Below are 12,758 nucleotides of genomic sequence, written 5' to 3' on the forward strand. Positions count from 1 at the left end.
AGAAAAAACTCACCGGCGCTTTTTAGCTGAAAAGACTATCTCCCTTCTTACTATTTGATTTGGCTTCAATAAGGTCCTGAATTCCCGTTAGTGCGCGGTGAGCTGTGATGGCGAGAGATGTACCTCATATACCCCTCCCTTCCCCCTTACACACACACATCAATTATCCCGCATAAAGCGCCTCACCCATCTACGGCTCAGTGGTGGGCTTGTGTTATGTCCGACAGGTTGTGTTCATCCCGCGTTTCCCTTGCATCTATAGACACTGAGCTTCCAGAGTAAATGAATCGCACAGTATGCGGCCTTGGTCCTTTTTAGAGTGAGTCGCGGAGAGGCTCGTTCAGAACACGGAGGAGGCACTGCAGGGCCAGAAGGTAACGAGACTCCGCGACGATGATGACAGCTGTTAATCTGTCGGGGGGCGTCATTTCATGCCTCGAGATTGTGCACACCTGTGAGGTATGGACACGAATCTGCCTATTTTCTCACCGTCTCTGCTCGCCAGCTACACTAGATGACACCGTGGCCCATCCAAAGATGCTGCCACGAACTCGAGGGTTCGAAGCGAGATACTTAAGCTGTGATCATCATACACACTGACAACAACACACCGAGGCACCCACCACAAGGTACCTAAGCGAGACACCTAGCGGTATTTATTTACGAGACACCAACAAGATGCTAAAATGATTGGTCAGAGTGTATCTACGTACAGTACTGAACCTGAGATTCAGCCAATTACCCCGTTACTATCGGGGTTGGTCTTACGCGAGGCAACGTCGTTCGGCTTAGTTGCTCAATATATTGCTGCGGCAATCTTAGCACAGTCTACAGTGAGTGAAGGCAGTGAATAAGTAAGCGAAGGCCATGGCTACGCGGACTCTACGCGTGACTTAAAAACCCCAAGCCTGAGGCGTCCAGTAAAGCCTCTGTGGTTCCTGACTGTTGTATATCGCCGCGCAAGAACAGGAACACTTCTCCTGATGTCTCCATCGCAGGACGTTTTATCTGTCCGTTATGTTTCAATTACCTGGCACAGCGAGCGGTGCCAGCAGTGCAAATAAGGATCAAACAAATGGCTCACCGGTGCTGGCAGGTGCGCAGGGTTGCTGCTGTTGGCCTAACACGCAGGGGTGGTTAGCGCAAGCGTTTTTCTTCTTTTTTTTACCTTTGTTTTCGTCCCAAGGCTTGATGATGGTGGTGCGCGCCTGATGGCAGTGCTAACCACAGGTGCGCCATTTATGGAGGCACCCGTAACGAACTAAGGTGGCACATGACCCCGTACGTATTGTTCCCCTTGGATAAACGAGGAGGGCAACGGTGTCAGAAATAATGCGACTATCGAACGAACTTCCCAATTTCTGTTCTCAAGTGTCTATTGCGGCTAATTACGTGGATAATTAGAAAATAGGGCAGGGATTTAGGAAGAAAAACTGTGACAAGGTTCTATAAACCATGGTGAAGATATAGCGCGAAAGACGAGGACGAACTCGTCTTTCGAGCTACCTATTGAATTCCCTAAATTTCTATATGCACGGGTCCGGTTTGGCGCTTACTCCCGTGTACCCCCAGGTGATCCGGAATCAGCAGAACATTTCTTGCTGTTTTTCCGTCGTTTCACCATCATGAGAAGACTGTATTTGGAGAAGCCGTTTGGTGCCACCCACAGGTCTGTTTTTAACGCCATTCAAAAGTTTTTAATAGAGTCTAAACGTCTGCTTTCTTGCTAGCATTCTTGCAATTTTTTAATCAGTAGCTACAAATATCAGTGTTCACCTCCTGCGTGCGTTATTTCTCTTTTTTATTTCTGTGTTTAATATTTTACTTTCTTTCTTTCTTCCCTGGCAATCGTTTGTTCTTTATTCATGTAATTATACATCTCAAAAACAAATATCTCTGCACCCCAATTCTTGGCCGATCCCCCTGTGCGGATATGTGCCATCAATTTAGAGGAGAGCAACTCACCTGGCTTTCCATCTTGCTTCCACGATTCAGCTAAATGATCACCTCAGTTTGATGCTGACTAGAGAGTAGCACTCAAGCTCGGATTAATTAGTCGCTTCCAATTATATATGATAGAACGAGAGGGATTCACCGTGCTTGGCCATTATATTATGATGGCAGGACTGCAGGACGGTGGGCAGAACATTTATGCAGTTTCTGATATAGTCCTTTCCCTAATTGGCCTCACACGTCCTGAAAATCAAGAGCGAATTAGGTATTATGGGTTCACAGAATACTGGCACATTGTCTCATTTGGTTTGATTTTTCTAGAGTTTAACCTCCCAACTCTAATCAGCGATGTCGGTGTCGAAAGCGCCATAAATTTCGGCCACCTGGAATTTAGAGAGAGAACTTTTATTTATCCAACAGAGTGACTATCCCGCTCTTTGGGGGTTAGACCCGGAAGGTGGGGCAGTCGCCTTAGTTGCAGGCCGGTAGTTATTGGACCCCGGCGGCATCTTCGGCCAGTCGAACAATTTCTCTTTGGGCTCTTGTATGTGAGCTTCGCAGAAAGGTCTCCCAGGTGTGTTTACTTAACGCGCGCTGACTCTCCACAGCGCACGGAGGTCTTGCGCTATACCGTTATAAAAACAATGGCTGCGGTTAATTACCTCTGCTAAGCCCGGAAGGAGACTGCAGTTATGAAATTAGGAGACGCCTGCTTCTGGGAAAGAGAGCAATGGTTAGCCTTGACCGCCTAGTAAAGAGCAGAGACATTAGTCTGCCAACCAAGATCCGTGTAACTCGTGCTATGTCTTTCCAGTTGTGATGTATGGATGCGAGAGTTGGACTGTGAAAAAGGCTGACCGCCGAAGAATTGACGCGTTTGAATTGTGGTGCTGGCGAAGACTCTTGAGAGTTCCTTGGACTGCCAGAAGATCAAATCAGTCGATATTGTCGACCAGAAACCCTGACTGCTCATTGGAGGGTCAAATTCTAAAGTTAAAGCTCAGCCACTTTGGTCATCTGATGAGAAGAGAGGAGTCGCTGGAGAAAGATTTGATGTTGGGAAAGGTCGAGGGTCGCCGGAGAAGGGGTAGGCAGCGAACGCGATGGTTAGATGGCATCCTCGAGGCACTGCAGATGAAGTTATGTGATGTTAGGAAGAAAGTGAGAGACCGGAAAGCGTGGCCTGACATGTGTTGTGCCAGGCAGGCTAAAGCCCTCGGGCATTTTGGCCGACCAAGCTTCACCGCGTCACCGGGCTGTGTGGCGCCGCCGTGTCGCGGGATGGCCTTTGTTCTTCTCCCCCTGCGTTTGCGGTTTCGGGAGGAACGCGACCTCGGCAAGCGGGGGAGAGGAAACCAGCCTGACTGCTTCAGTGTGCGCAGCTTGTTACTATCGGCGTCAAGATGGGTCCCGGGATCTGCGGCTCCATTCCTGCGACCTTGAGACCTGCAGCTGCACCCCGACCACCTGCGGCCTGACAGTGATATGTGACTGTGTGGGCGGGGCTGCAGAGGAGAAGGAATGCGAGGATATTTCCGGACGAGAAGGTTGAGAAGCGACGAGAGACTTGCTGGAGAAGCTGTCAACGGAGGCAGGCTGCCGTCCTGCTCTCCGAGTGCTTTGTTCATGTTGTAAATAGATGTATAAAGCTCTTTTCCTTTATTCTTCATAATTACCTCTCCCATCGTCAATTTGACTGCGGTTCCCCACTCCGACACCACGCTACCCGTGATTCACGATAACTGGATGGCAGCTAGGGATGAACAACTCAGTCACCGGCTCCAAAGAACCTCGGCAGCAACGGGACTGACGGCCACTAGCTACTTCGACAGGGTGAGTGCCTGAGATTCACCTCGCATTTCGCCAGACCTCTCTAGCAAAGTAAATCGTTAGGAGGGATTGTGATTTTCGGGAAAATGAGTTTCAGGGGATTTTGAGTTTGTTGTGTTTTCGCCAAAAGTGCATAGGCGGTTTGACAACACAGGATGTAAGACCACGATGGAGAAGTTCAAGGTGCAGGAGTTGCTCGAAATTTGCGACGAGTTGGGAATTTCGCTGTGTTCTGCAAAACGGAAGAAAGACATTTTGGAGGTTATGAGTCGGGAGGCAGTGACGATTGAGGAGGCCGGAGAGGCTTGGGGAACAATTGTAGAACGCCGAGAGGAAAAGGAGCGGGAAAAGCAAGAGCTCCGCGAGGAGCAGAGAAGACAAGAGCAGCGCGAGGCACAGTAAAAACGAGAGGCCCGTGAGCATGCTCTCAAAATGAAGGAGCTTGAAAACGCTTCAAGCCGTACGGACACGGCGCGTTCCAGACCTGTATCCTTGGCCGGAGAACAGGTGAGACAAACACTGAAGGATTCTGTCCCAGTGTACAGAATAGGAGATGATATTGCACTTTTCCTTGTAAATTTCGAGCGTGCATGCGGAAAGTCGCATATCGACAAAAGTGCTTGGGCAGAGAAGTTACTTCCTTTCCTTCCCGGCGAGGCGGCGGAAGTGGTGGCGCGTCTGTCAGACAGTGACTGCGACGACTATGACAAAGTAAAGAGTGCGCTGCTTCGGAAATATCGGCTCTCTGCTGAAGCATTTCGACAGCGATTCCGCCAGGGTAAGAAAAGTGAAGAGTCCCACACGGACTTCGCGTACAGGCTCAAAGCCAACTTAAAGGAGTGGCCTAAGAGTGCGGAAGTCTACAACAATCACGACAAGGTACTGGAGTGTATCGCTTTGGAGCAGTACTACAGCGTAATCCCAGAGGATTTGAGGCTGTGGTTGCTGGACAGGCTCACGGAAACCAGCCTAGACAAAGCAGCGCAGCTCGCTGAGGAGTACTACGTTCGTAGGAATCTGCAGAGCAAGGTAGCTTGTAGTGAGCTGTCAGGAAAAGATTTCCTTTCAAAGAATGTACCCAAGCAAAGATTACCGCTACCAGGCAGAAATTACCGGAAAGAGGATGCGGGTCAGAAGCGCACAGATATGGAAGACGAACCGGAGTCACCAAAATCTAACGAACCACGGGAGCCAAAGGACGATGCGGCTCGCGTGTTCGAAAGGCGGCGACCCATAGTATGTTATAACTGCAATAGAAATGGTCACATCTCTTCCAACTGTAAGCAGCGAAAGGTTGTGTATGCTAGCATACGAGAGACAGATGGAAACATGAAACTTCTAGAGCCGTACATGCAAGAAGTATTGTTAAACAAACGGGAAGAAATACAAAGCTCTGCGCGATACCGCCGCAACCATGGACATTGCGCACCCTTCCTGTGTTTTCCCCACTGACTACACAGGCGAATGCGCCTGGATTAGGCAAGTTGCAGAGGACAAAAGCGTGCGCTTACCTATCGCGAAGGTAACTGTAGAAGGACCATTTGGCCAACTACGCACAGAAGCAGCTGTCAGCGCTAACTTGCCGAGAAACTTGCCATACCTTTTCTCGAATAAATCAGAGCAGCTGTTGAGCGAGAAAGGTCTCTCCTTCGCTACAGGTTCGGTTAGTACTGCACTTACGAACTCCAGAGCACTAGAGCTGTCGCAAAACCGTGAATGTGCTCAAGTGAATGAGCAGACATCGAGCCGTTCCCTCGATCAATCAGGGGCATCTTGCGGACCCGAACCGCCGAGCCCCGAAAACAGTGAACCAGCTGCGACTCCTGAAATCCAACCAGCCTCCGTTAACGCGGAGAAGAGAGAGCAGCAGATTAATGCGGACAGCTCAGCGCTAACTCCTATTTCATCTTGCTTGAAGCACTGTGATGCAAAGAGACGCTCACACGAGCGGCTTCCGGCGCTAGAGCAATTTGTTGTGGAGGTAGAAGACCGAACGCAAACCGACGAGAATAAGAAGAAGCTTATTGTGCAAACTGAGTCGTCAGAAGTTCCATCGCTGGATTCGGTAAAGTTGACGCTCAGCTTCGAGAACAATGCAAATGACATGCAAGGCAATGAGTCTGCAGACGTTGAACATTGTCAGTCTGATACTGCCGGATATGTAGAGAGGAACAGCAAGTCGCTGCTGAACCGCGCAGGTGCGGAGGGCGAGAAGCCAAATATTGTTAATCCGCACAAGCTAGAACAGCGCGTTGAGGAGGAAGGCGACCGAAGTGGGACGCTTGAGGGCAGGTGCCCAACTGTTATGGTAACGGAATCGACTAAGATCGGTGATAAAGAACGGTTGTTTTTCAGAAATAACAAAGTGGTGAATTGCGGGCCAAAGGAAAAGCCTTACCGCGGAGAGCTTAGAAAACAAACGGGTGCTGTTTCCGCTCAGATGACCTACGCTGATGCATCGGCTATTGACCGCAATGGGAAATTCCTGAACAGGGATCATCTTGCGACAAAAACCAGAGAGCGCCGTCTGGGCATCATGTCCAAAAGAAAAATGACAGGGCTGCCTCAGAGATCAGGAAGCGCAAGATCACGCTACGTTTTGCGTATGAGTGCGCGGGGATCCGTTGGTAAGGGCCGGCCATCTAGGCGAAGTGCTCTCCGACTGGGGAAAAGAGAGGTACGCCCTAGACTAAAGGGGTTATCTTTCGGGACACGATCGTTTCGGAGGGCTGTAAAAGCAATTTTGCGACGAGAATAAAGAACAGCTTGTCGCTTAATTCAGGGCTCGTTTTCATGTGGCGGATGCTGTCGGCACCTGTCCAGTCTAGGCTGTCGCGACGTTTCAGCGAAGAGCCGAGAGTCTCCGAAAGGCGAAAGCAGGACTAACTCCACTGTTCGTTGCCTCCTCGGGAATCAAGTAGAGGCACTCGTAACGCGACCCAGACGGGCGCGACTGAAGGAAACCTAAGCGAAGCGCCATGCCAAGTCCATGAAAGTTGTTAGATTTTCTCTGCGAGAGTCAGTGTAAAATTAGTTGTAAATATATTACACCGCAATTGTATTTTCAGCTTACAAAAAAAAATGGACTTGCATTTTGTTGACATTGCCTTATCACTTTTTAAGAAACCGGATGAATGGCAACGAGTTGAAAGTATGTTTTGTGAAAAGCGCTTCATCGAAAGGCTGCTTTATTTTCTTTCGCATTGCTTTAGAACGTGAATGTTAGTTCTTTCCTCAAGTTGAGGTGATCGTTATGCATTTTATTCTTTTAGTGACTTTTGTGGGTGAACCGCTTAAACCCAGTGTATTTCATTTTGGCCAAGGAGACAGAATGGCGCGTCTTGACGGTATATTGGTTAATTCGGGTTATTATTGGGGGCAAATTCAAACCCTGCTTCGGCAATATCGGTCGTCCCTTCCTTACCCGATACCTTCCGAGATGCAGAGAACAGCGCATTCTTGGCTCTTAGTGAATTACGAGCGTGGTCAAACGCCCTAGAAGGCTATTGACCAGAACTTCTTACCTGGTGTGCACCTTGTGTTTGTTTGCAAAATTTTATTTTGATATCAGATGTACGCGGAATTTTGTTACACTTACAGTTTTGAATATCTTGGTCTGGCGGGATGAGTGGTTTTCGAATGGCACTTGTTCTCGTTGAGTGTGGCTTGAGGCCTGTGGTCCCGTCAAGCTAGCCTCAAAGAAAAATCGGAGGCCGAACGAACATCTCCCGTTGGTGACCAGTGGCTGCACTTCATCGGCGTTACGGGAGCGGAATCTTGCAAGGGAGAGGATTTTCTTGGCGCGCCTAACCAGCTGAGCTGCGAGTGAGCAGGTCATCGTCCGGCGCATTGTCTGGCGGCGGGGGTGCTGTTGTGCCAGGCAGGCTAAAGCCCTCGGGCATTTTGGCCGACCAAGCTTCACCGCGTCACCGGGCTGTGTGGCGCCGCCGTGTCGCGGGATGGCCTTTGTTCTTCTCCCCCTGCGTTTGCGGTTTCGGGAGGAACGCGACCTCGGCAAGCGGGGGAGAGGAAACCAGCCTGACTGCTTCAGTGTGCGCAGCTTGTTACTATCGGCGTCAAGATGGGTCCCGGGATCTGCGGCTCCATTCCTGCGACCTTGAGACCTGCAGCTGCACCCTGACCACCTGCGGCCTGACAGTGATATGTGACTGTGTGGGCGGGGCTGCAGAGGAGAAGGAATGCGAGGGTATTTCCGGACGAGAAGGTTGAGAAGCGACGAGAGACTTGCTGGAGAAGCTGTCAACGGAGGCAGGCTGCCGTCCTGCTCTCCGAGTGCTTTGTTCATGTTGTAAATAGATGTATAAAGCTCTTTTCCTTTATTCTTCATAATTACGTCTCCCATCGTCAATTTGACTGCGGTTCCCCACTCCGACACCACGCTACCCGTGATTCACGACACATGGTCCATAGGGTCACGAAGAGTCGGACACGACTGAACTACTGAACTGAGCTGAAGGCCGGTTATACAAGCGATATATTTATTATTCTTATTATACGGTGTTACTAAGCCAGGTTAAATTCATGTTGAAGTGTGGCTATTCGCGCTGCACCTGAGGTCCAATTGCGGCGCCAATGACATTGGCTCGACGAAGCCAGTAAACAGCCGCTGTGGCTAGAATTGAACCCGCGTTCTTAGCTTCAGCAGTCGTGCGCCCTAACCGTCGAGGCGCAGTAGTGGGGCTAAATCTGATTAGCCGTCATCATCACCCCACTTCACGGCGAAGGCCTCTCCTACATCCCTCCAATTATCTAGATCCTGTGCCAGCTGCATCCGTAAACTTCCTAATTTCATCCGTTCACCTTCTCACCCCTGGCTACACTTGCCTTTTCCTGGAATACGATTTCTTGCACTTAGCGATCATCGGTCATCTTGTAAGGCTCCAAATCCCGCCTCCCTTTCGCTTTCTGAAGGGCAAATTAGGTAATCTTTTTGGGAAACTCTCTAGTCATTATTCAGTGAAAGAATAGAATATACATCTGTATAGTGTAAGGCCAAACTGCGATAAGAAAGGTAGGCATTGATCAGAAACTCTGGAATGAAAAGTAGCTAGGTTAGGTTTGCTTTTGGGTCTTCTCGCCTACCGAGCGCATGACAACCGATTCTAGCTTTGCCCATATGATTACAAGTGGAATTACCCAGACCATTTTGTGGTATGTATTGCCACTGCAGCAATAAACTTCCGTTCAGCTGCTAGTCAGTGCTCGTGTCTTTCTTGGTCTCGTGTTTCGTACTGTTTTATTGTATGACCACATTATTCATAACATACCGCAATAAAAACAACCAAGGTAACTGAACATAAAAACGCCACAATGATGATGGCTTGATTTTAAAAATGCAATATCTGCCAATGCCAAACTTTGGCAGCGAGTTCTTCGACCATAATTTCGTGAAGACAGTCTTCGTGCCAGAAAGGAATGTTTCTTACGGACATTCGTCAGACACAGTTCATGCTTGAAAATTTCATGACGCCCATGGCCTTGATGGCTTTTGAATTTTAACTTCCTTTAGCTACTTTACGTAAAATAAACTGTAGTTTCTGTGCCTGAAACCTCTCGGTAATTCTCATTTCATCTGTAGTTTCCGCATGGCCTGACCTGACTACGGTATTCTCAATAAAGTCGAGTGGGTAGTACAAAAAACATTTCGCGCATTTGTTTCACAGGAAATGTTGCACTATTCTCACCTTTTCTTTAGCTGACGTCTACCTGAGCACCGCCCCGCACGTTATAGCAATCTGGCACTAGCATAGCAGCAACTTCAAGAATTGACTACAGCATGATCGTTATACCACATACAGCTCATAGGGCCATGTCAACAAATACTTATGCAACATAGCACGCTGAGATTAACTTAGCTGTAAGAACTGCGCCGGAACATTAGACTCTTCAGTCCATCGCATAAGTGCAGCAAAGCGAAATGAACACCATCACGTCAAGCCACCATGTCAAGCTTTAAACAAGGGCGCTAGCATTACAGCCCTTCTTAAACATTAGTTCGCCATTGTAAGAACACCGTGCCCCCACCCAACTTTCTCCCAAAGATGAATGCGCACCGCAATGTTGCAACAAAGAACGGTTTCTGTAAGCTTATGCAGTTCATCTGAACTGCCGTTGAGTATACAGATTCATTGTAAGAGCAAAGGGCGTTATCGTTTCTACAAATGTCCTTTAGCCAAAGTCCAGATGTCATTTAAAGTATCACAGTTGAGCCCCTGGCAGAACAATGTAATAAGAGAGACACTAGAGGTTTCGAAAATTGTGCTTGAACTCTCAGATTTGTAACGCTACATGTCCACATAATAATTAATAACAAACTATTAATACAGAGTTGATAGTCCATCCTGTACCATGCTCACAACACCAGGCATTCAGGCTCGCGCTTCGCAAAGTACGACCACCACGAGCCGCAGTGGAAGGCCCTTTGGAATCCTTCTTCGTGCACGGCCACGTTGCAGACTGCCTCGCCATCCGGTTGGTCACAAAAGTGGCTGCAAAAGCTCGCGTAGAACGTCTGCTCACCGGATATGTGCTCCAAGGACTTCAGCTGGACGAATGGATCCGAAGTATGCGTCTGCAAGGCTTCTGTAGTGAGCCTCAGTGCGAAACGCCAACGCACCGCGTCTTTCTCCTTCCTCGACTTAGCCTCGTCCCAGAGGCACTCGTCCTGCGCTGACCACCAAAAGCGCTTGGCGCTGGTGTCATCGAAGCTGCGGCCTCGGCCAGTGATGGCCTTGACGACGTTCTCGGCCACCTGGAAACCTAGGCCTGCGTAAGACATCGTGATAGAGCCATGCAAGTAGTAAGACGGCGGGTAAACGGCGGCGATCCTGATCAGTAGAGAATTCGTAGAGTGCAGGTAGTGGACGCTCTTCCCCCGCCAGCGGTATCTTCCCGCCAGTATAGGACTACTATGAACAGTGCGCAGCTTGTTGGAATCCCGTGTGTTCAACCAGGCGTCGTAGAAGGACGAGTAATTGTCCGGCATATTCTCGTAAAGCAAATCCAGGTTGGCCGCGTCAGTGAACGGAAGCCAAGCACCTTCAGCGACGTTGTAAATTTTTCTTTTCGCTGTCTGCTTGCTGACGTCGGAAATCACGACAGAACGCCGAACTTGCTCGGCAAGAGCCTGTATTGTGCCTTGGACCACTCCGGAGACTTTGGCAGTATTGTTGTAATCGAAGCGAGTGCCGAAGTTGTACATTATGCGGAGCAAACCGAACGACTCGTGTACGGCGAAAAAGCACAGATCCCTGATCCCTGCGACTGTCTTCCGTCCGTCCGAAGAAGGTGTACCGGCAATTTGATCAAAATCAGGGTTCACGATCCAGACGTAGGTGTAGGCGAACGTCCAGCCGATTAAGTCAAGAATCCTTCGTGCTGGAAACTGCGAAAGTAACGAGAAGACGGCGTAAAGAAGGCGATCGTCGAATACGAGGACATTGGAAGACAACGTGAGCGAGTAGACGGTACTCAAGTGCTTCCTGAGAAGAGCTAGAAGCGACGGAACTGTCACGTTGATTGCAGACGTCTCCATCTTCTTAAAAGTAAGAAGGTCGTCCTCCCCATCCGCATCATTAAGTGAATCTAGCTTCGACCGCACTGCCACATCATCTTTATGTAGAAGATGAACGTCCGCGTCAGACAGTACCGAGCTGCCGTCTCCGCTCAAAAACACGGCAATATCCTCCACGAGCCTTGCGTACTGTCCATTCTGTTCCTCTATCTCTCGCAACTGTCTCCTTCTCAAGAGAACCAAGGGTCCGGGTTCTTGAAGGTGAAGCTTCACGGAATTCGCATTCACCGGGATGACGCTGAGATCGAACCAGAGGTACACCTTCCAGTTTAGGGTCAAGTCAAGAAGGACATCCAGGACAAGAGTAGTCGTAACGGTGACGCCATAAGTGTCTGACTTCCGTGGCCATGGTATCCCTCGCTCTTGCATAAACTCTGTGAATGATTCGGGTTGTTTAAACGACCTATTCAGACAAAGTCTGAACGCGTTGGACTCTTTCAGCGGCGCCATCAACACCTTGTGTCTGGCATCGCCCGAAGACAAAGGAGATTCTCTACCTGCAGTCTGAGCCGCCAGGACGTCCTTTGTGAGGTCATCTGAGTAAAGTCGCATCACCTCTTCTTCTACTGTCGAGCTGCTTGCAGAAGACCGTGAGCCGCACACGTAGGCGTAAAGGTTCCGGCATGGGTTCGACGTTGCGTTCAGGCGTCCGTTTAAGTTCTTGGCATGTAGGAGGCAGTCGTCGGTTCCGCATAGCTCGCCCTCTTCGGCGTTCATCATGTATCGCAGCTGTCTGAAGGCCAATACGACGATAGTGGACAGCACGAGCAGCGAGAGCAGCACGGCCGCGCTGAAGGAAAGGCGGGAATAATATCTCTGTACAGGACGGACACTTCGTGGTGACGAGATCGATTGCCGTCGGGAGCGCTCCTGCGTCAAGTGCGAAAACGGAGGCTTGTCATCTAAAGGCTAATATTATTTCAGATATATACACCGCGCAAATTATTATTAGCACGGCATATCAAAGTCACACGATATACGGCACACGGGTCTTCCATGATATGTCTAGGCTACCATCACCTTGAGACGAGCTAATCCGTACGCGGAGTTTACTTCTTGTCTCATCGATGCCATGTGACGCTATACTTTGTCTCCGAAAGCACAGCGGCCTGGCAGAGTTTTGACCGCTCGAAGACAGAACCACCACTGAACTCTTGCATTTGTTACGCACGCGATGGTTTAACGCGATGACGCTATACTCCTGCGCTGCCATAGTCGGAGTTGTGAGAGAAAAATTACGAGCATGCTTTTGCCAGGTGTTAGTTAGCAGGTAACATAGCTGAGCGCTGATTGTTCGGCGGGTTTTGTGACGCCATATCACATGATGTCACTCAGTCATGTGATATGAAAGAAGGGAATCGAATGCTCTGGTAACCCTGGA

Source organism: Amblyomma maculatum, chromosome 5 (genome assembly GCF_055883805.1).
Source record: "Amblyomma maculatum isolate TAMU_Amacu chromosome 5, ASM5588380v1, whole genome shotgun sequence".
Taxonomy (NCBI): domain Eukaryota; kingdom Metazoa; phylum Arthropoda; class Arachnida; order Ixodida; family Ixodidae; genus Amblyomma; species Amblyomma maculatum.